Raw genomic sequence first — 25,815 nt, 5'->3', positions numbered from 1 at the left:
AGTTTCACTCTTGCTGCCCGGGTTGGAGTGCAACGCCGCGATCTCAGCTCACAGCAACCTCTGCCTCCTGGGTTCTTCTCCTGCCTCAGCCTCCCGAGTAGCTGGGACTACAGGCGTGTGCCACAATGCCCAGCCAATCTTGCATTTCTAGTAGAAACAGGGTTTCTCCATGTTGGCCAGGCTGGTCTCGAACTCCCAACCTCAGGTGATCTGCCCGCCTCAGCCTCCCAAAGTGCTGGGATTACAGGCGTGAGCCACCATGCCTAGCCTCTAGTTCCCATTTTATAGCTGAGGTTAAGCACCTTATTTAAGGTCACTTAGCTGGGAATCAGAGACAGGAGTTGAACCCAGACATTCTGATTCCAGAATCTTTAGTCCTATTCCATTTCTACTCCATTATCATAGTTTCAGTGAGAATCAAAATGACTCTTCATGGAATAACAAAGGGAGAGGTGGGGTGGTTACTCCAGGTGTGAGTTTAAATAGCATGGTAAAAGGAGGGGCTCTAGAGAAGTTCCTATGGGTAAGGTACAAATTTCTCTCTATAATGTGTACTAGATCTAGGAAATTACATAAATGATATGAACTTCAAACATGCATCATCATGTATATCCATATAAAGCAATTAGTGGATGTGAATTGTGGCTTAACAACTTCACAAGTTGTCATTTTAGGATTCCCAAAGAAAGAAAAAGAATAGTGTCAGGCCTCTGAGCCCAAGCTAAGCCTGTGACCTGTGCGTATACATCCAGATGGCCTGAAACAACTGAAGATCCACAAAAGAAGTGAAAATAGCCTTAACTAATGATATTCTATCATTGTGATTTGCTTCTGCACCACCCTAACTGATCAATGTACTTTGTAATCTCCCCCACGCTTAAGAAGGTTCTTTATAATTCTCCCCACCCTTGAGAATGTACTTTGTGAGATCCATCCCCTGGATCAATGGAGAACATTGCTCCAAACTCTGCTGCCTATCCCAAAACCTATAAGCACTAATGATAAGCCACCACCCTTTGCTGACTCTTTTTTTTCAGTTTCACTCCTCAGCCCGCCTGCACCCAGGTGAAATAAACAGCCATGTTGCTCACACAAAGCCTGTTTGGTGGTCTCTTCACATGGACATGTGAGACAAATAGCTAAAGACAGTTTATCTCAAATTTAATTTATTTGTATGACACATTTAGGGTGCATTTTAGTTATTTTGAAGTTCATGGTTAAGAGTTAATAATACCCTCAGAGAATGGAAATCAGCTGTCCTGTGACAGTCCTATTTTCTAATAATTATGTAAAATTACACAATAAGCTTTCCATGAAGGAAAAATAGCCTACTTCAGAACTGAAAACCCAGGAGCAAATTTATTATAAAGAGGTTTATTAAACTTGTAAACCACTCTTCCTATTATCTATTTAAACACTTACTTCTAACTATTAAACATTAAAGCACACATATTTTGCTTCCATCTTTAAATATACTTCCTCCTTTAATTTCTTAAGTGACATAATTAGGGATAAAAAATTTCAGTTTACTCATGAAGACCTTAAAAATTAAAGTATCTACTCTTGAGGATATGATTCAAAATTTGGGATATAATAACTGATGGTATCCAAAATGAATCACAAGATGAATACAAATATTTTATGTTTTCAGAAATAAATTGATTTAGACGAAATAAATCATACACAAGTTATGTTCTATGTAGCCCTGATTATTATTAAAATTAACATTATTCTTGTCAGTGAAATTTATAAAAGATTAAGATTAGAGAAAGAACTTTTAGAGGGGACGCGAAATCATTTTTAAGTTAATTCAACAGATCACTAAGTCGGACATACGCACATGAATAGGGACAATCATAATGTGTTATGTATAAATTTGTGTGGTTCAACCACTGCAGCTCAAAGAATGGTCTAATAAAGAAGACAAATAATTTTATTTAAGAGAGTGGGGATCTCCCAAATGACAATAGGATGATTCTCTTCTATCTAAAAAGATGAACGCTGAGAGGCAGTATGTTCAAAGCTTACAAAAATCCAAATATTTGGATGGGGGTTCAAATCTTAGAATTAGGACCCTTTCATTGCAAGTAGTTTAAGAGGCCGGACACGGTGGCTCACGCCTGTAATCCCAAGCACTTTGGGAGGCCGAGGTGGGCAGATCACGAGGTCAGGAGATTGAGAACATCCTGGCTAACACAGTGAAGCCCCGTCTCTACTTAAAAACAAAAAAAAAAAACAAAAAAAAAACTAGCCAGGTGTGGTGGCAGGTGCCTGTAGTCCCAGCTACTTGGGAGGCTGAGGCAGGAGAATGGCATGAACCCAGGAGGTGGAGCTTGCAGTGAGCCAAGATTGCACCACTGCACTCCAGCCTGGACAACAGAGCAAGGTTCCGTCTCAAAAAAAAAAAAAAAAAAGAAAAAAAGAAAAGAAAAGAAAAGAAAGCAGTTTAAGAGCATGTAAAATAAAACATAGTTTTATACAAAATGTAAAATTCTTACAGAACTAATGATCACAACAGAATATGAAAGTCTGAGATGATATGTTTGGGGGAAAATATGAATATTCAGGCCTTGATGTCATGGATGGCAACCATATGTCCTACAAAGTCACTGAGAATCACTGTTAATCACAGTAGTGAATGGAATGAATCAGTGATATGACCCAAAATGCTCTTCTTAGGCTTCAATGCACAGGAAACAACATATACAACATAATCAGATTATGTTACATTTTGGCTCTAAAGGATGCCTTTTCTTTGTGTACCAACAAATTATTTCTTTTCCTTGCCATATTGGAGATAAGAGGTAGATATACTACAGAAACCAGAAAAGGATAAGAAGAGGAAGAACAGAATATTACTTATGCCTAATAATGCTACCTGCTGGGTTAGACCAGAATATATAATTCATAAAGAATATTGGAGTTCAGAAGTTAGTACTACATAGAACATAACTTGTGTATGATTATCTCCTCTAAACTCTATAAAAAAACCAGTAAATATATTTTGAGAACGGTGTTAGTCAAGGATACTGGTTGTAAGGAATAAAAACCTAGACAAATTAGCTCAAATGAAAAGAAAGATTACTGAAAGAATACAATGGAATTGCCAAGAGATGAAGAGCAGAAAGTATAACTGATCTTTCCGCAATGAGAAATCTGCAATTCTTACCCATTTCTCTGTGGCTGTGGGGTCTGGGTGTTTCTGCTATACTCTCCTTTCTGCTAAGTGACTTATCTCTTGCTCAGAGCCCATCTTGTAGATATCAGCATCAGTCTACAAGATTTTACAGCTTAGTCTCACCTCCATGTAAACTAGAGTCCCTATCTTGTAATAATTCTAACACTAAGACCATGTGCTGAGCAGTGTGCTACATGCTTAGAAATATTTCTTCTAATCACTAGAACAATCCTGTAGAGCAAGTACACTTATAGATGACTAGTGAAGGAGTAGTCAGAATCCAGACTAGTCAGACTCCAGAGTTGGAGAGCTCACTACCAGGTTACACTACCTCTAAACAGGGAATTTTATTGGCAGAGCCCGGCCTAAAGGTTTAGTTGCCCAGGGTTAGGAACAGCTGTGAATGGGCATGTGTTTCTGCATGGGCCTGTGTGTGTGTGTGTGTGTGTGTGTGTGTGTGTGTGTGTGTGTTTAGAAGGGAGGGAGTGTTTACATGACATACACAAGAGAGCGAGGGGTGTATTCCTCAAACAGATTCTATTAGATGGGCTGTGGAGAGTTAATAGTTTGTATCCCTGGTCCCAACATTTGATAGGCACTCCACACAGAAGTGGTACAGTAAACCTTTGGCTTTCAGGAATTAAATTGTTCAGAAATTTAACTCTCAGAGGTATCTCAATCATTGCATTTAGCAAACTGTATGTTTTTGTGTGTATCTGTCTCCCCTGTAAGTCTGGAACAAGGACATAAACATAAACCTATTCATTTTGTTGCCTTAGTAACTACCACTATTGCAGGCACACAAAAAGCACAAAATAAATGCATAATTGAATAAATGAACTTAATAATATAACGTGCCGTACCTAACAGGGATCCCACAGTTTGCTATAGGAAATAATCACTTACCTAGACAGTAGATGAACCTACCATCCAGCATCACAACTGCATCATTCTTGGTAATTTTTGAGATTTGCAAATGCCACAGTTTTATTACTTTACGATGCAAAACAGTTAATATTACTCAGGTTCTACCTTTATTTAAGAACTTTACCAGTTTCTTAGATAATAGTTTAAGACCTCAACTACCTACAAAAAGGGAATATAAATACTTGCTAAGCTACATGGACACTTCTATTCTTCTTACTGCTTGCACAATACTTCAGAAATATATAGGTCTTGTGCCTTAGACCCATCAACTATTTCATAAATATATACTACCGAAATAGTACATGACAGGAAAAGAGATATTATTCTTCCTTTTGTTAATTTTTTTATTTTACTGTGCACTTTTCCAGGCAGTTGACTCTGATTTCCTGAACCCAAAGAATGATCTTTGGGGGTTTCGATAAAGAGTATAGAATCTATATTTTAGTTATTAAATAATGTAAGAAGTTATGGTTAATTTTTATATGAAGTGCAGAGCCAGATGAAATTATGCTACGCATGTATTATTGCTAGAATGTCTGTCCCTCCATTCAGAATTTTGTAGGTTTCATATTGAAATAAATAATGAAATTCATTTATAAGAATCTCACTTGGAGTACTTCTACACATTATAACAGAAGTTACAAAAATTCAACATTACATTTAAAACCAACTTATTTTCATATTCCTTTTTTTCTTTTTGAGATGGAGTTTCGCTCTTATTTTCCAAGCTGGAATGGAATGGCGTGATCTCAGAATGGCGTGATCTCAGCTCACCGCAACCTCCACCTCCTGGGTTCAAGTGATTCTCCTGCCTCAGCCTCTGGAGTAGCTGGGATTACAGGCGTGCGCCACCACGCCCAGCTAATTTTTTGGATTTTTTCATAGAAATGGGGTTTCACCATGTTAGCCGGATGGTCTCGAATTCCAGACCTCAGGTGATCCACCCGCCTCACTCCTGACCTCACGTGATCTACCCACCTCGGCCTCCCAAAGTGCTGGGATTACAGGCAACAGGCGTGAGCCACCATGCCCAGCCTCATATTCCTTTTTATAGCTGTTTGTGATCATTACTATCATTATAATAAAACATAATTTTCTTGAGTTCCAGATAATTTTCATGTAGTAGTTCAATTTATACTTCACAGAACTCTTTGTTCTCCTTAACAATGCATGGCCTAAAGGAAAACTAGTTTACCAGAGCTTAATCTACTGGGGTTTCATCAAAGCCTAACCCATCAGCGGGAAGAGAAATACCCAATTCGGGTTTACTAAAAGACTGAGACCTAATCAAGTTACTACAGAATACTTCCTCCTCCCCACAAACCATACCATCATATCAATAAGGCTGATGAACAATAATGAGAAATTACAGCTAAAAGAACTGCCTATTTCAGGAATCTCTAAAAAGTCTAAAGACAAGGGAGACCAAAACAAGGACGCTAGAAGAAATTTTAGCATCTGATACCACAGCTATGGCTAACAGTAAGCACACCCCAACTCCTAGTCAGATAAACAGAAAACTTCATACAGCCTATCTACTTCAGTTCCTTTTTATCCAATACTTCACATCTGGCTTTCAATAAAAAAATTACAAGGCATGCTAAAAGGCAAAAAATATAGTCTGAAGAGATAAACCATCAGAACCAGACTCTGATATTGCAGAGATTTTGCAAGTAACAGACTGGGAATTTAACTATGAATAATATGCTAAAAACTCTAATAATAAACAAATGGGCAACATGTAAGAACAGATGAGTAATGTAGGCAGAGAGAAGGAAACTCCAAGGAAAAAAATTTTTTTTAATGCTAGAAATAAAAAAATACCATAACAGAAATGAAGAATGCCTTTAATGGCCTCAGTAATAGGTTGGATATGACCAAGGAAAGAATCAGCTTAAAGATATGTGAACATAAACTTACAAAACTGAATTAAAAGGATGGAACAGAATATCCAAGAACTGTGGGACAATTTACAAAAGGTGGACATACATGTAATGAGAGTACCAGAGGAGAAGAAACAAAAAGAAAAAATTTCTGAAATAATAATGCCTGAGAATTTTCCAAAATTAATGAGAGACACTAGCCCACAAATCTATAAAACCTAAAGAACATCAAGTATCCATACAAAAAACAAACAAACAACAACAAAAAACCCCCAAAGAAATAAAACTACACCTAAGAATAACATATTCAAACTGTAGAAAGTCAGAAAAAAATTTTGAAAACCACTGGGCTAGAGGAACCTTATCTAGAGAGGAACAAGAATTCCTCTTCTTTTCAAGAAATCAAATGTTTCTTCTTTTCAAGAAATCATGCAAGCAAGAAGATAGTAGAATAGAATAAAGACGTTTTAATTCTTTTGAAAGAATAAAACCACCCATTTAGAATTCTGCATTCAGCAATATTTCTCCTTCACTCTTGAAGGATAATTAAGAATTTCTCAGACAAACAAAACAGGAAATTTGTTGCTAGCTTCAGAGAGGAGGAAAATTTTATAGATCATAAACTCAAATATGTATAAAGAAGAGTGTTAGAGAGGTATAAATGAAATCTTAAGTTCTTAATTTATCTACAGTGTATTCAAAATAATACTAGCAACAATGTATTTGGTGATCATAGCTTATGGATAACTGATGTGAATGACAGCAATGCTTTAAGGGATGGGAGAGAGAAATTAGGAATACTCTAAGGTTTTGGCATTATATATCCCATGAAGGGATATATAAAGTTAAGTGAAAGTGGACTTGGATTAGTTGTAAATATATATTGTAAGCTCTGGGGCAACCACTAAAAGAAGTTATAATTGATATGCTAAGACATAATAAAAACCGGAATCATTATAAAATGGTCCATTAAAACCAGAGAAGGCAGAAAACCAGAGGAAGATTTAAAAAGGAAACAAAAATAGGGCAACAAATAGGAAACAGCCACAATTATAGAAACAATCCAACTATATCAATAACTGCTTTAAAAGTAAATAGCCCAAAATATACCAGTTAAGAGACAGAGACTGTTCAAGTGGATTAAAAAAAAAAAATAGAAGCAAGACCCAACTACATGTTAGGTACAAAAACCCACTTTAAATATGAAGATATACCCAGGGTTAAAAGTAAAAAGTTGGAGAAAAATATACCATGCTATACAAATCAAAAGAAAGCTAGAGTAGCTCTATGAATTTCAGATAAAGTAGACTTCAGAGCAAGGAAAATTATCAGCAATATCTTACCTGAGCCCTGATATTAAAAAACAAAGTTTTTTTAAAAAATGAATAAAAATCAAATTATCAGCAATAAACAGCATTATACAATGATAGAGGGTTAATTATTGAAGAAGACACAACTATCTCTAATATGTATAATGCACCTAACAACTGATTGTCAAACTATATAAGGTAAAAACTTACAGAATTGCAATGAGAATATACAAATTCACTATTATACTTGGAGACTTCAATAGCTGTCTATCAGTAATTGACATAACCAGCAGGGAGAATATTGGTAAAGATATAGCTGAACTGAGCGGCACCATCAATCTAACTTATTTATAGAATACTTCATCTGGCCACAGTAGAACGCACATTATTCTCAAGTTCACAGGGAACATTTCACCAAGATAAACAATATTCTGGCCTGCAAAACATACCTTAACAAATTTAAAAGGACAGATATCATACAAAGTATGCTCTCAGACCACAATGGAATTAATTAGAAATCATTAACAAAAAGATAGGTGAAGCACTTTGTGTTATTTATAACACAAGAATCAAAGAAATGTCAAGAAATAAAAAATATTTTAAACTAAATGAAAACAAAACATTAAAATTCATGGAACATTGCAAAAGTAGTACTTAAATGTAAATTCATAGCACTGAATACATATAATGAAAAGGAAGAAAAAGCTAAACCCAATTATCTAAGTTTCCATATTAGTTAACTAGAAAAAAGTACAAATTAAATCCAAAGTAAGCAGAAGAAATCAATGAAACTGAAAACAGAAAAACAACAGAGAAAATTAACAAACTGTAAAGCTAGTTCTTTGAAAATGTCAGTAAGATGAGTAAACTCCTAGTGAGGCTAACCGAGAAAGAAGGGGAGAAGACCCAAATTACTAATATTAGAAATAAAAGACAGGCCACAACAACTAATCACATGGACATTAAAACGATAATAAAGGAATATTACGGAGAACACTGTACCCACAAATTTGACAGCTAACATGAATTGAACCAATTCTTTGAAAGATCCAATCTACCAAAATTCACAGAAGGAGAATCTGGTAATCTGAATAGGTCTCTATATTGATCAAATAAACCGAATGAACAATAATTTTCCAAAACAGAAAGTACCACACTCAAATTGTTTCACTGGTGAATGCTACCAAACATTTAAGGAACAAATGATGCCAATTCTGTGTAATCTCTTCCAGAAAATAGAAACAGAAGGAATCCTTCCTAAATCATTCTATGAGGCTAACATTACACTGATACCAAAACCACATAAAGACATCACAAGAAAGGAAACAAACTAATAGCTCTCATTAATGTAGATGCAAAATCCTCAACAAAATATTAGCAAATCAAACCTAACAATGTATAAAAAGAATTATACACCATGACCAATTGGAATTTATTTCAGACATCCAGTGCTAGTTCATCATTGAAAAGTCAATTACGATAGTCCATCAAATCAACAAGCTAAAGAAGAGAAATAATTTAATAATATCAATAGATACAAGAAAAGTAGTCCACCAAATCCAACACCTATTCCTGATTAAAAACTCTAAGCAAGAAAAAACACCTACAAACAACCTACAGCTAACAAACTGCATAATGGTGAGAAACTTGATACCTTCTTCCTAAATTGGGAACAAAAGAAGGATGGCCCCTCTCACCATTCCTATGTAACACTAAAAATAAAAGAAGCCAGTCAGTAGTGGAAGTCAATGGAATAAGACAAAAGAAAGAAAGAAAAGGTACACAGATTGGGGAGGAAGACATAAAACTATTTTTGTTTACAGATGATATGGCCATTTATGTAGGAAATCCCAAAAGTTGGCAACTCGCCCCTGTCCCTGCCAACCCCCAACGCCCCCCCCCAAAAAAAGCAGCAAAAAAACAAAAACCCTGCTGGAACTAATAAGTAACTATATCAAGGCTGTAGGATACAAGGTTGATATGCAAAAGTCAAATGTGCCCAGCGCAGTGGCTCACGCCTGTAAGCCCAACACTTTGGGAGGCCAAGGTGGGTGAATCACCTGAAGTCAGGAGTTTGAGACCAGCCTGGCCAACAGGGTGAAACCGCATCCCTACTGAAAACATGAAAATCAGCTGGGTGTGGTGGCACGCGCCTGTAATCCTGGCTACTCGGGAGGCTGAGGCAGGAGAATCGGCTTGCACCCAAGAGGCGGAGGTTGCAGTGAACCGAGATCATGCCACTACACTCCGACCTCAGTGACAGAGCAAGACTCTGTCTCCAAAAACAAACAAACAAACAAAAAAAAAAACAAAAAAAACACCACACAAAGAGAGCATTCTACTAAATCTAAGGCCTTTTCAGTTCAACTGAAAGGCCATATGAAGAAATAGTTTTAATTAAAGCATGAGTCACAGGTTACCTAAGACTTCTCAACCTGGGAAGAAACTTGTTCTGTTTGAATGGACAGAATAACGGTCCTTCAATATAGATGTTTTCAAGTTTGTAACTAAGAATTTTCTGGTTAATATTGACATAAAGGTTCTAATTTGATAAAAGTGGAAATACAGCTTCTCTAAAGTTCTCTTTCATGGTAAATAGATACATAAAATTTGCCCTCTTAAAAAAACAGTTTCTTGTTCTTTGCTAATTGATGAATTTTTAAGACTTAAACTGACAAGCTCCTCTCCCTACCTGTATTTGATGGCATTTTCAATTCTTTGACAAAATCAATCATTGTACAGACTGTTCTTAACAAAAAAAAAAAAAACTCTTAACACTAACAACTTTAATCCTTCATTGAGAATGGCTTTAATGTAATAATATGGCATATCCATTAATAGGCTTCAACTATTAACCTACCTAAGTAGCTTTCAGGAACCATAGTTCCATGATAATGTGTGCTTTCTTTCATTTCAGCAGAGATTTATTTCATATTGAACTTATTATTTTAAAAAGAATCGATTCAAGAACAGGTGTCTCAGGCTAGATTTGGTATTGCATAAGTAAGCTTTGTGTTAGAGGACGATAAGAATAAATTTAAAATTTTAATTGAACAATTCTAGGCACCAGAGGCAAACTTAAAGCTTAAAATGCTAAATAAAGCTAGCTGCCAAAAAGGGCAAGCTGGAGGTTACAACTGCAACAAAAATATAAAATCTCTCCATTTCTGCGGTGTCTTCTCCACATGGTAGACTGTGGCCTCTGCTCATCATTTCTGGTGGCCTCTGTTCACCATTTCTCTACTCTGGAGTTGTGAGAGGCATCTGAACCAAAGCAACTCCAACTTAAATAGGGGCTGGGTAAAATTAGGCTAAGACCTACTGGGCTGCATTCCCAGGAGGTTAGGCATTCTAAATCACAGTCTTAAGACAGAAGAAGGTCAGCACAAGATACAGGTCATAAAGACCTTGCTGATAAAACAACTTGCCTAAAGAAGCCGGCCAAAACCCACCAAAACTAAGATGGTGAGGAAAGTGACCTCTGGGGATCCTCACTGCTCATTATATGCTAATTATAATACATTAGCATGCTAAGAGGCACTCCCACCAGCATCACTGACAGTTTACAAATGCCATGGCAACATCAAAAAGTTACCCTATATGGTCTAAAATAGGAAGGAACCCTCAGTTCCGTGAACTGCTCATCCCTTTCCCAGAAAATTCATGAGCAATCTACCTTCTGTTTAGCATATAACAAGAAATAATCATAAAAATGGGCAACCAGCAGCCCTCGGGGCTGCTCTGCCTATGGAGTAGCCATTCTTTATTCCTTTACTTTCCTAATAAACTTGCTTTCACTTTACTCTATGGACTTGCTCCAAACTGTTGTGTGAGATCCAAGAACCCTCTCTTGGGGTCTGGATTGGGACCCCCTTTCCGGTAATAGGGTTAACTTACAATAGCATAGCATAGAACTGTCCAAAGTGAAGGAAAATTAATTTTTTGAATAATTACCATTTCAAACTATCTACAATTACATTTCTTTAAATTAATTTAGAAGAGAGTTGACTGCATTATTCTCACTGATCTACACGGCCACTGACAGAAAGCAAATTCTTCTTTCAGTGGTGCCAGGGAAAACTGTCCAAATCTCCTTTTTGAATTAGGAAATAGGGTGGTACTTTGCAAAAATGTGTTGTCTCATACTCCATTGATAAAAGACTGTAAAATAAGTTTTTTTTTTTTTTTTTTAAGTCTGAGCTTTTACCTTCCTATTTCTTGTCACTGGCCTAAATATAGAGGAGGCAGGAAAGGAGACAGAGCAAGGGCCTTTAAAAATCCACAGATTCAATAATCTTTTTCTGTGAGTTTCTCTTATCTGTGGCCCCTAATACAAAATGGCATTTGATTAATTTAAATTAAACTAATTCAACATGAAACTGGATAATAACATACTGTTTTACCAAAAAAGCATGTAAGAGTCCATTTTCACGCTGCTATGAAGACATACTCGGGGAAAAAAAAAAAAAAAAAGAGGTTTAATTGACTCACAGTTTCACAGGACTAGGGAGGCCTCAAGAAACTAAAAATCATAGTGGAAGGCAAAACAGGCATGTCTTACATGGTTGCAGGTGAGAGAAGTGAGAGAGGGAAAATGCCAGATGTGCTTACCAAGCTCGTGAGAACTCACAATCACAAGAACAGCACAGGAGAAACTGCCCCCATGATTCAATTACCTCCCCTCAGATTCTTTCCTTAACACTTGGGGGTTAGAATTCAAGATGAGGTTTGGGTGGGGACACAAAACTAAACCATATCAAAGCAATAGTTTTAAAATGCTAGTTTGCCCTTGACAATAGATAATATCTTCAAAATATAGCTTTTGGAACCATTTCTTTCCATTATTTTTAAAGAATGATATGAGTAGATCGAGGGTTCAGACTATTTTTTAGCCACAACTCAAATACTACATCAAATCTTTCGAGAAGGATTATTTCTTCTCTTTTTGTCATTTTTGCATATTCTAAAGACCTACTGGTAATTCATTTCCATGAAACAGAATTGCAAGGCAGTCTTTAATAAAAGATGGCAAATGTAATAATTTACAGATGTGTTTTTTTATGCATCTGTGGTTATTCCTGTTTTCACTCAATTACATAGTTAATTCCAATACTAAAATACAGAGGAATATGTACTGATAAATATTTAAGGGTATATTATAGTTATTATAGAAGCCTTTTTATCAAACTGAAAATACCATTAAATATATATATTTTAGGCCGGGCGCGGTGGCTCAAGCCTGTAATCTCAGCACTTTGGGAGGCCGAGACGGGTGGATCACGAGGTCAGGAGATCGAGACCATCCTGGCTAACATGGTGAAACCCCATCTCTACTAAAAATACAAAAAACTAGCCGGGCGTGGTGGCAGGCGCCTGTAGTCCCAGCTACTCGGAGGCCGAGGCGGGAGAATGGCGTAAACCCGGGAGGCGGAGCTTGCAGTGAGCCGAGATCGCGCCACTGCACTCCAGCCTGGGTGACAGAGCGAGACTCCGTCTCAAAAAAAAAAAAAAAAAAAAAAAAAAAATATATATATATATATATATATATATATATATATTTTAATATAATATCAATGCCAACCAAAATATCTGCATCAACATATAACACAGAAACCAAAGTTGCTACTTATCATTAATGTATATTCTTTTCAGGCTAAGAAAAATGTTCCAAGAAGAGATTTCATTTATTCAAATGAGAAACATTTAATTTAAATTATATATCCACAATAGAATAGGGAACAGTGATTTGCCCACATACACATTAATTAGTTCAATGATTATATATTAATATTAATGATATTCAGAAAAAGAAATAGCTTGAAGCTATTATCAGATTTTTAAAAAATGTCACAAATATAGACATAATATTCATTACTCATACAATGGATGCTATTCTATACAAACTGTAAAATCAGGGAATCTTTATGCCTCCTCTGCTTTTATTTTTGGTGTTTGGAATATTTTTCAATCCACATAAAGTAATCTATCCTTTTTTCTCTTTGAGAATAAAATTCCTCAATATCTAAATATTTGATTATTTAACTGTCACACTCTAAATTATGCTGACAGAAAATGCATCTCCCAATGTACTTTAATATTTTTCTGTGTGCTTAATTTACAAAATATAAATCGTTCATGGTAGTGTTCATTCTATCTTTAGCACTGTTTACAACCAACGGTTGAGTAATAACAATGTCGATCTTATGTCATTTCCTCAATTCAATTAAAAAGTTTCCTAACAAGCAATTCTGTATTAACTTGACAACTTTTGCCAATTTTCTTCAAAAGCATGGTTTCATTTTTTTCGCTCAAATTAATGCAATTGTATTATAAAATTACATGCTGAATTCCTAAAAATAAGAAACCTGGCCAGGCGTAGTGGCTCACACCTGTAATCCCAGCACTTATGGAGGCCCAGGCGGGCAGATCACGAGGTCAGGAGTTCGAGACCAGCCTGGCCAACATAGTGAAACCCCATCTACACTAAAAATACAAAAAATTAGCTGGGTGTGGCGGTGGGCACCTGTAATTCCAGCTACTCGGGAGGCTGAGGCAGAAGAATCACTTGAACCTGGGAGGCGGAGGTTGCATTGGGCCGAGACGGTGCCATTGCACTCCAGCCTGGGCGACAAGAGTAAAACTCCGTCTCAAAAAAATAAATAAATAAATAAATAAATAAATAAATAAATAAATTGCAATTACTGTGAATGTAAACATTGGTTTACAGTTTTGCTAATCCAATGACAGCTAAGACGGAATACAAAATGCAAGGTTTATTTAATTAAAGCACTACTATTTTCACATTTTTACAGCTTAAAAAATACTTGCACTGAAGCACCCTCTATCAGATTTGTTTTTGATTCACTTGAAAAATACAAGATAACTATCAGAACCAATTTTTTATTCACAACTGACTAAAGGGTAAACTAAGAAGCAGATGTTTTGATGCACTCTTCTACATAATTCAGCAAATAAGAAGTAGAAGGAGAAATAATGCCCAGGAGTTCTGGTATCCTGGAATGTCACGGGCAAGTATTTTTATCATCACCTGTCAAGTACTCCAGGTGTGCAGATTTGTATACCTAAGATTTCTGGTCACTTTACAACTTTTTCAAAAGCAGTTCAAATGCCATTTCTTCCTAGTTTTCTGGCTGGAATGACTACAACCTCCAATCCCTTTGGGTTCCTTTTTTTTTTTTTTCTGAGACAGGGTCTTGCTCTATTGCCCAGGCTGGAGTGCAATAGCATGATCCTAATTCACTGTAGCTTTGAACTCCTGGGCTCATGCAATCCTACCTCAGCTTCCCAAGTAGCTGGGACTACAGGCATGTGCCACCATGCCGAGCTAACTTAAAAAAAAATTTTTTTAAGAGACCAGGTCTCACTATGTTGATGAGCTGGTCTTAAACTCCTAGTCTGAAGCGATCCTCCTGCATCAACCTCCCAAAGTGTTGGGATTACAAGCATGAGCCACCATGCCTGGTGCCTTTGGGATTCTTGTTTAAATCTTAATAATAACATCACTAACCAAATTTTGCCTCATGAGGCAGACTTTTAAAATGTTTGTGTTTATTTCCTATTTGGATTGGGAGCTTCTGGAGTTACAGGGACTCTCTTTAACCATCTTGAGGTTGGCAAACATGTTCTGTAAAGGGCCAGATAGTAAATATTTTATGCTCTGCAGGCCACATACGTCTCTGTCACATCTTCTTTTTAAAACAACCTGTTAAAAATATAGCAAGCCTTACAAAACCAGGCTGTGGGTGTTGTAGTTTACTGATCCCTGAGCACAACATTGAAAGGTCAGATTTTGAAGTCAGACTGGGTTTCTGTATCTTAGTGGCTGTACTACCTCTGGCAAGTTACTTACCTATATAAAATGTGGATAAAAAGGGTTATTGTGAATACTAAATGAGATAATATATGTAATGTTCTTAGCACAGTAACACAGTATGGTTCACTAAATATTAGCTACTACTGTAATGTGATCACAATCATAGTGCTTGAACTGAGCAGTACTCAATGTTTACTGAATCAAAGATATCCAAAAACACACTCACATACACATATACAACTGAGATTTTATAAAGAAAATGCCTTAATTAGTCTATAGTTTTAAATGCAAAAGTATTTTTTAACTAAGTTATTTTCAGTTTTACTGAAAACATTAGAAATAAAAATCTTTAAAGTCTTAATATTAGGATAATTTTAACCAATGCAAAAAAATGAAGGTAAGGTTCCACCATAATAAAGCTGGTAAGAAACCAAGAGGATTAATTCTAGTGAAATTTTGTTATAAACAACAAGGCTATCACATTTTTAAAACATTCTTCAAACATTTCCATGCCTATTACTTCATTTGCTCTTCACCAGAAACCTTTGCATCACATAGATAAGGTGGTATGTTCTTTATTTGATAGATTCAGAAGGAGATTAAAATTTTTCAAGAACCATTCTGCTTATCATAGACTATTCAATTTAAGAAAACCGAGGAGCAAGTATTGGCCAGTATTAGGCAATGAGGAGACAAAAATAAATAGGACAAACTTCTTAAGGAAATCACGGCCGGGCGCGGTGGCTCACGCCTGTAATCCCTGCACTTTGGGAGGCCGAGGCGGGCGGATCACGAGGTCAGTAGATCGAGACCATCCTGGCTAACACGGTGAAACCCCGTCTCTACTAAAAATACAAAAAATTAGCAGGGCGCGGTGGCGGGCGCCTGTAGTCCCAGCTACTCCGGAGGCTGAGGCAGGAGAATGGCGCGAACCCGGGAGGCGGAGCTTGCAGTGAGCCGAGATGGTGCCACTGCACTCCAGCCTGGGCGACAGAGTGAAGACTCCGCCTCAAAAAAAAAAGAACTCACAACATAGTCAAAGAAACATGTAAACAAACTGTTTAAATACAGTGAAAACATTGGGTCAATTGGAGGGAAATATCACAAAGGGAATGATACTAAAAGATAAATAGGATTTCATGGGATGAAGTGGAGGAAATATATTCTCTAGAGAGAAAGAATTACATATTCCCAGTATAGCAATAAAAGTACACAAAACTTTCATTTCAAGGAATACAGTTGTAGGTGGACTAGTGAATTATGGAGTGCAGGGCACATTTTGAAAAGCAGGCTGTTTATGTGAAGGGGCTTATATCCTACATTCTAAGCAAGGAGTTTCTATACGCTAAGCAGCCATGGAAGGCTTTAGGAAAGGACAGAAAGTCATATTTGGTTTTGAAAATATCATTCTGATGGCACTGTGGAAGACAGATTAAAAGGAGATGGATTCTGAGAGCAGAGGAGATATTGAAATAATTTTTCCATAGAGGGAATGGGCATATGTAGGCAAGTTAAAGAAATGGATACTTTCCTATGACCTAACAATACCACTTCTACGCACATGTACAGCTTTCTAATCAACATGCTGTGAAATATTTGATGGCTGATAAAAATTTAAGTGTAAGGATAGACATAAATAGAGCAGCTAAACAGGATGGAGAAACCAGAAATAGATCCATATATTACTGATTGATTTTAGACAAAGACACCAAGGCAATTCAAATAGGAAAAGTTTTCAACAGATAAGGTTGGAACAACTGAATAAAAATATGGAAAACAATGGCCTTAACCCTTATGCGACACATGAAAATTAACACTAGAGGGATCATAGACATATATGCAAAAGCTAAAACTATAAAGTTTCTGGAAGAAAACACATGAGAATATCTTTAGGTAATCTATCTTCTGCCACTGGTACTCCTGGTTCTCAAGCCTTCAGACTGGAACTGGAATCTACACCATCAGCCCTCCAGCTCTCTGTCTGGCCTTTTAACTATAATACAGTACTGGCTTTCCTGGGTCTCCAGCTTGCAGATGGCAGATGGTGGAACTTCTCAGACTTGATAATTGTATGAGCTAATGATAAGGTACTGATCTTATAATAAATCTTTCAGGCTCTATCTCACTATATATCCTATTGGTTCAGTTTGTCTGAAGAACCCTGACTAATACAGTGGGCCATGTAGTCTCTGTTGCAACCATTCAACTCTGCCACTGTGGTGTAAAAGCAGCCACAGACAAAACACTAACTAACTAATGGGCATGAATGTATTCTAATAAAACCGTATTTACAAACATAGGCAGGGGGCTAAATTTGGTCTGAGGACCATAGTTTGTCAAGCCCTTTTTTAGACAATAAGATTTTACATGTAACACGCTGTCAGAGACCTCTGTAGCTTTGCCACCATCCCCCAGATGATAATATGGGCAGTAAAAATAATTTTTACATATAGTATAATGTGATAAAGTTTGTAAGCACTGCCCTAGGAAAATTAATATATATGCACAAACAGATATGCATAAAGATACTCACTGTCACTGTTTATAATGGCAAAAACTTGAAATAATTTATATGTTCATCAATGAGGCAATATATAAATCATGATACAGATGTACAAAAATTACAATAGTTGAATGAACTCAATTTCCATTATTAATGCATACATGAAACAAATGGGTGCCTCTAAGATGGTCATTTATGACAGGCCATAAAATAATAATCTTCCCTCTGAAATAGAGACATCACATAACTTTTAAAATGTAGATATCACATTCTGAATTCAATCTAGGTATTATATTTCCAAAGAACGCAGAAAGATTGCTGTATAGATTCTAATATCTCAGTTTGGGTGGCCCCATGGTTGGTACTGGATCTAATCTAGAAAAGCAGAACATATAGTATAATGCCTATTTTTGTCAATGTCATATTATTAATTCTAAATTATATGGATCGAGATTTGCCAGATGTAGCAGCAGAGGCAGCTATTTAACCTACTCCCCAACTCCTACATTTGATTTCAGTGAACACAGCAAGATGGACAGTGGCAGCAAAGAAAGAAAAATACTGGTGATTTACTCATTCATCAACTACTTTTTTCACCATGCCTTAAAATCCCACTGAAGTGTTCTAGTTCATTCCTAGCCAGAACCTAGATGTACTATATTCTCCCAGAATAATAGCTTCAAATATAATATACAAGACCCAAAACCTAGAGAGGACGGGATCATGCTACAGTGCTTCAATACTACGTTTTTGATTGCTTACATAATCTCTGCTGGTCTGGCATTATGTAGCTCCTTCTATTTAATAGAGAGGTACCAAAGGGATGTTTTCTCAGTCAAAGGCCCTCACTTTTATGTATTTCTAATATTCAGATCCTTAGGATTTGTACAATTCCATTGCTAGTGTTTAGACAAAAAAAACACTTTTAACTGAAAAACCCCTCTCTACTTTTAGGTAAAAGTTACTTGTAAATTCCCACCTGGGGTATGTTCAGATTCCTAAGCGTTCGCTCCCACAGAGTAGAGCCTTCCCAGGGGCCTATTTTTGCTTCTCTTAGTGTTATACACATATTAGAGCTCCAAGACAAAATGGTTTATTCCTAGTATCCCCCTTTACTCCCAGCCATCATCCTATCAACTTGCAGACCTTAAGAAGACTAACTGAAGACTGTACTGAAGACTGTTTTGTCAGGAGAGCTCTCTGACTGGGGTCAGCAAAGGCTCTATCTAAGAAGGCAACCCTGTCCCAGAAACTAAGAGAAACTGGTCAGCTCCTTGATTAGGAGCATATTTTTGATGTCTAATCAGTCTAGACACTGAGATTTTTACAGGGCAACCTAAATAAAACCCAACAGAAGTGGAGAATGATCCTCATGTGGGCTGGGGGAGCTAGGCAGTCAAAGCTGGCTCTCCTTGGGAGGATGGCTACACAAAAAGCCATCAAGTAGCTGAGTTTCATTAATGTTGGCTGTTAAAGTTAAAAGAAGTCCTGCTGAAACTCTATAACCCAATTATGCTATTATTATAATTTTGCTTTGTTCCCATAAAACTAAAGTGGTAATAATAACATATGGTGATTTAGAATATATAAAGCACTGTAAAATATATTATCACTCTGAATGCTCATAACAACTCTGTAAGGCACACAGAACAGGGAGGTTAAGGGACACTACCCAAAGTCACACAGTTAATAACTTCTGACTCCAAATCAATGACATGGATCTGTCCCGGTAGATGATGTTCTTCTTCATTCTTTAAGAGCTCAGCTCATGGATCTAGTGAAGTCTCTAATTCCTTCAGCCAGAAACAGATTTTCAATTCTCTGGTGGCCCACAGGACTTTATACCTCTCTTATGACAGTACCTTTTTCCTTTTTTACATTTACAGATGTATGGGTCTCATGATACTCAATGACAAATTCCTGAAGAGTCATCCTTATACTCCCCATGGCATTTAGAAACATTCAAATTTTTACTGAATGACTAATGCACTTCCCTGTTTATGATAGTGATCCATTTTTTTAAAGAAACTCTGTAATTAAAAACATTATAAATATAAATGTGCCCATTACTTATACCTAATACAGTACTTGTTGGCAGTTGTACTTTTTCAAAAGTAAAGTTAGATATCAAAATCTGAACAAGAATGATAACTCTAATTGTAATATATATTTTGGGAAAATCAATATGACTTATAGTATCACTAGTTGCAATTTCTTGCTTCCAGGGAATATAACCTGAATTAAGTTTAATGGCTACTTATAATAGGAGACTAAAATTGAATCAAAAGGAGGACCTCTTTAGGAAGAGGTGGACTCAACTCTTAATTATTTTCAATAACTGCTAAGAATATTTTTGATCTTTTTATTCTGGGATGCAAAACAAAAAAAAGAAGCCCGATACCAAAGTATCATCTAAGAAGGTTTGTGATTCTGTAATCTGCTTCTGATCTTCTGCTAAGGCAACAAAAATGCATGAGGAATAAAGTCTATTACTTAAACACACACACGCGCGCACACACACACACACACACACACACACACAAATATGTCTTTTTTTCCAATGGAACCTAATGTACAAACCACTATAGAACTTTCTTACTGAGCAACATCCTTTTGGAGGGGAAAAAAATATGTATAATTCCACTAAAGATCACAGACTTTATTATTTCCTATTCCACGAAATTAGCCTATGATTTATATAACCCTGAGAAAGGGAGACAAAGAAATTATAGATTCACATCATACTCAGAGCTCTGGCATATAAAACTAACCAAAAGGGATAGGATGCATTCTTGACTTTCTTCAAAATTTCAACAATTACCTTGTTTGTAGAATCACTCTAATGTGATCCACATGTTTTAAGCAAATAAGACTCTGTTATCAAAATACTACTAAAAGATTGCAATCTTCTTTTTCTATACTTTGATGTTTGAGTTGAAGGTCAACTGTGACTGAGACTCAAAGATTCACATAAGTATGTCTGAGGAAAACAGAAAAACCCAAATACTTACAAAAGGAAGAAAGGAAGGCAAGGAGGGAAGGAAGAAGGAAGGAAGGATGGGGGGTGAATCAGGCAACTGACTACTAGCTCCTATTAGAAAAAAGATTATTTACTTTGTAATCTAGCTCCACTAGAATGTTTAAAACACGACTCAATTTGTAATAATTTATGCCAAACCTTTAAGGAATACACCTATCATAATAGGTATGTCAGTACTTATAAAAACATTGACAATTTCTGAGACAGTTATCAAGGCTATGTGGCCCAGACACCCCACAGGAAATTAAGAACACTGGATTCTATCTCTAGCTCTAACAACCTTTGATAGGTTCTAAATAGACTTTAGGGGATTTTTCAGAAACTTTTCCAATGAAATAGTTTGCGCTCCACAATGAGGTGGATGCTACTAAATAGGTATTGCTTTTTCCTAAATCACACCTCTTTTTACGTCTGAACTCATTCTGCCAGACCTTTTCTAAAAAGGGGAGAATAAATTGCTAAAAAGATTCATTCTTAGTTAACAGACTTTTTTCAAAACAAAATCTACAGCTTAATAAAAGTGCCTCACACAGCGTGAAGGGTAATGTTTTGAAATTTGGATGGGGATCTGGGGGGAGAGGTTTTATTTGTTTATTACATTTATTTTTTATTTATTTATTTTTTTGAAACAGAGGCTTGCTCTGTCGCCCAGGCTGGAGTGCAGTGGCTCGATCTCTGCTCACTGCAAGCTCCGCCTCTCAGGTTCAAGCGATTCTTCCATCTCAGCCTCCTGAGTAGCTGGTATTACAGGCTCCCGCCACCACGCCCAGCTAATTTTTTTTTTATTTTAGTAAAAATGGGGTTTCACCACGTTGGCCAGGCTGGTCTTGAACTCCTGACCTCTGGTGATCGGCCCGCCTCAGCCTTCCAATGTGCTGGCTGGGATTACAGGCATGAGCCACCGCGCCCGGCCTCTTTTTTTACATTTAATGTGCTCTGGTCAAACGCTTAGCACTGTGTAAATAACCTAGAAGGTAAATAACCTAGAAGTGCCTTGCTGCCTTGCTGCCATATGGAGTCTCTGTCAAGGTAAAACAAACAGCTAAAAAAACCTCACAGAATGGTGTTTCTTAAAATATTCCACCAAAATGCTAACAGCAGTGGAGGGTAAACTCATACTACTGAGAATATGAAGACTGGCCTCAATCAATGGGCTGGAGTTTGATCAAATTTTCATTTTATACCATTATAGATCTTGTTTTATTATTTGAAAATGATTTAGCTTATCTACCAGTAAATAAAATTAATAGTCCAAGAAAAGGTACCATGTTTTATCCTGGTAGGTTGCAAATCTCTAATTAACTTTCCCCAGGTTTACTCACAACTCAATTTGAGCACAGGATAAATATGAAAATAAATATCTATAATTGTAAGAGTGTAGGCTCACAAGGGTCAAGGCTATAATGTGGACAAAGCTTTAGTTCCCTATTCCCATATTTCCTGATGATCTCAATGAGATTTTAATGAGACACCATAGACTTCTATCTCCTCAAGTGGGAAATGAAAGAAGATGTCATGGTGAAAAGCAGTTTGACTTCTTCTGAGACATAAGTATATTCTAACTGGTATTTTAAATTCCTGAAACAAAGATCTTTCTTTCTTTTATGGCTCATAAGTAATAAAACAAAAAAGTTTTATAGCAGTTGAATCAAAAGTCCTTATGTATCTGCAATTACACTTATTTAGGTTAATGATTCTAAAAGGAGTCAGGTAAAGGGCAGAGAAACCTACTAGAATCTTGGAGAGGAGACATCTAGCTTTTCAACTATATGTGGTATCAACTCACTCTCCAAATCGCCTCCCTGCACAACCACATCTTTCCTGCAACAAAGCCAGTTTCACTAATTACACAGAATAACCACTACAAGCAAGAGTATACCAGAAGGTAGAAATCTCAGGTATGTTGAGATAAAAAAAATACTTAGAACTGCTGAAGGCTTAAGGTAGCTGCAGAGAGACTCTATGAGTGGCCCAGAAATTTATTTTGATTAAATGGTGGATTTACTAAGCATAGAGATATTCTGAATGTCTAGAAGTTATTATCAGAAGTTATCTTGCTTCTATGTATTTCTTTCAACTTTTCCACTTAACTTTAAAAAAATACATATGAAGTTCTTATGAAGGCATGATTTTCATCTCAGAATAAAAGGATAGCTTTCCTGTTGTTGCAGCTTGTAACCCAATAATATATTCCAGGTGGACAGGGAGGTAGGTAATAAGTATCATGAGTTTTTTTAAAGAGCTAAACTGAGGTTCAGAAGCTAAAGTTAATTCACAAAGTTCAGAAAGCTAAAAACAACAGAACTGGATCAGACTCACAGTCCAATATCCTTCCCCTCTCTCAGATCACCTAAACAGAGAAATCAAGATTTTTTGCAGCATAAGGGATCAAAAATAGTAAATGTACTTGTTTTAAGTTTCTATTAATACAATTATCAAAGACTGAAAATACTACTGTAAAAAGACTTAACAGACACATATCTATAGCCGAATACATATATTATACCTATATATTCTTAATCACATTATTGCTTAATATCAGTTTATAAATTGGTCTACCTGACGTCAATCATTATTAAGGATACAACTTGGTTAGAATATTTAGATGATTCCAATAGACATCTTAGTAGTTTTGTAAAGGTTAAAATATCAGTTTCAAAGGAAAGATTGAAAGTATAATTTCATTTGTGTTCTACTTGCTAAAGATTTTCCTTCTGACCTGAGTGAGATATTTGAATAAACAGTTTAATAGTTAAGAGATAACAAAAAAAGGCACCTGAAATCAACTTCTTATAACTCTGTCTACTCTCTAAACCAAAATCAAAAAAAGAGCTTTGAATCTCAAATTAAAACCTATCAGTTTTAGTGAAGAACAAAAATACACAACCATCAAAATGGAAATCCTATAAGTGATGCTTGTTTTTAAAATGAAACATTAGCTAGTCTCTCAGCATTCAAGCTTTACAATGAACTACTACTAGTTCCCCTAGTGACTCCATGTTCTCTTGCCTCTCTTTCTACATGTTGTGCCCACTGACAGAAGATTCTTCCACTATGTCCCTTCCTGGTTGACTCCTACGCATAATTTAGGTCTCAGCTTAAAAATCATTTCTTCCAAAAGAACCCCAAATATGTATTAGATATTTGCTTCAGGACAGTCTTAACTTACCCATACTACCACATTAGCACAGCATATTTTAATTGCTTATTTAGTTGTCTACCTTTCCCCCTTGACTGCCCTTTACAGGAAAGAGACTGTGTCTGTCTTCATGTAGTCCAGCATAGGTATCTAGCAAACAGCAAATACTTTAACTGAACTACTTTTATTTTAAGGCTGCCGCCACATAAACCTTAAAGATGTCAAATAAAACTCTTTGACTAAAACCTTTTGGAAATGAGGCATGGAGAGAAGGTTACCATTCAGTTTAGATAAGTGAATATACCAAATGGTCATCTACCTAGACATGTATTTAAACCAGGCACCTCGCCTCCAGGGCATCAAACTTCATCATATTTATAAATTATTTTTTTACTAGTCATTATTTTCATTTACAAATAAAATTTTTCAATTACATTTATCATATTAAGAATTCAGTTTAACTTATTTATTTTTTAAGATAGTGGGAAAAGACAAGAGGAGGAAAGACAAAATAGTCTAGGTTAACTGTTAAGGGGAATAATTTTTAATTTTTACAAGGAAAAAGTTTGAAGTGAGGAACTGAATTTAAATGGAGTTCTCTATCACTAAACCATCTATTCAATGGTATTTATATAAGCTAGAAGTGTATTTTGAAAGCTAGTCATCATATATAGCCTAAAATAGTCAATATCTTTTTAAAAACCAAATTATAAATTGTTGAGGCCAGGCACAGTGGCTCATGCCTATAATCCCAGCACTTTGGGAGGCTGAGGTGGAAGAACTGCTTGAGACCAGGAGTTTAAGATCAGCCTGGGCAATATAGTGAGACCTTATTTCTAACAAAAAATAAAATAACTAGTTGGGCATGATGGAGCATGCCTGTAGTCCCAGGTGCTGTGGAGGCTGAAGTGAGAGGACTGCTTAAGCCCACAAGTTCGAGGCTGCAGTGAGCTAGGATCATGTCCCTGCACTCCAGCCTGGGTGTCAGAGTAAGACTCTGTCTCTAAAAACAAAACACAGCAAAACAAAAATAAATAAATAAACAAATAAATATTGTTGAAAGGTACTTCAAATCATTAAACATAAAGGCAAGATTCCCATTTTGAATTATCACAAGCAATCTATGTGGAAGAATTGGGTCTAGTATGTGTAGTTAGTTCAGGTTGAGGAAACATCTTGTGGTGTAAAAAACTAAATTGATCATTTCATCATCAACCTTAGGACATGTAAACTATTAGGAATAGACATGGCATGTACAGGTGATGGGAAATATTTTGATTACTTTTTACTGGAAGCATCACCTTTAGTATTTTCCTTCACTTAACCATTTTACTTGGTACAAAGGATATAGTTTCACACACAAACATAAAATAATGCAGAAGAAAAATAGATGTCAACCTATAATAAGGTATGATATAGCTATGAAATGATCAATGTGCAAACTAATTCCTGCACTGGTGGACAGACTTGAACAAGAATTACTAAATTCCATCTGTAGGGACATCATGTCAAGTTATGTATGAACAATAATAATTTCACAGTAATGGTGACAAAGGAACTATCCCAAGATTTTTTTACAACTCAGAATGGCAACAGACATAGTTGATTTATAACTAACTAAAGGATTAATGTCAAGGAGCTTATTAAAATTCACTATTTCCTTTAATTCTTGGAAATATGTTCAATAGTTTCTCTAAAGGGTACATATATAATGTAAATAAGCAGACAGAAATCTATGGCAGTTATACTCTTCATAAAAACAAAAATATTCTAATCTTAAAAGAAGTCTCTTTTCAGATATAAGATTGGTATCTAAATTATTAAAATTATTTTATTTAATTTCTAGTTATTCCAGGCAGTTTCTGTGCCTCTAATCATCATTCTGCTAGGTAAAGTGTTTGGCATGAGTTTACTGATAAGGACTTAGACGAGGGGTACGGAGAAGTAATGTGCTAACCAGAGTTCTGGCATTTATAAGCTGCATGACCCTGGGTAAGTCAT

The 25,815-nt window shown here is 36.1% G+C and overlaps 1 protein-coding gene and 1 long non-coding RNA gene across 52 annotated transcripts in view; one reads left to right on the top strand and one right to left on the bottom strand.

Moving 5' to 3' along the window:
- The window catches only part of LOC144330310 (uncharacterized), a 29,663-nt gene extending 24,721 nt beyond the window's left edge, over positions 1-4,942 (top strand). The window contains exon 3 of the long non-coding RNA XR_013396361.1: positions 4,808-4,942. This is a non-coding gene — a long non-coding RNA (uncharacterized LOC144330310). The remainder of the gene's footprint in view (positions 1-4,807) is intronic.
- FUT8 (fucosyltransferase 8) overlaps positions 1-25,815 on the bottom strand; it is a 472,318-nt gene that overhangs the window by 38,386 nt on the left and 408,117 nt on the right.

Source organism: Macaca mulatta, chromosome 7, assembly GCF_049350105.2.
Source record: "Macaca mulatta isolate MMU2019108-1 chromosome 7, T2T-MMU8v2.0, whole genome shotgun sequence".
NCBI classification, from domain to species: Eukaryota; Metazoa; Chordata; class Mammalia; order Primates; family Cercopithecidae; genus Macaca; species Macaca mulatta.
This window is presented reverse-complemented; position numbering and strand designations above follow the sequence as displayed.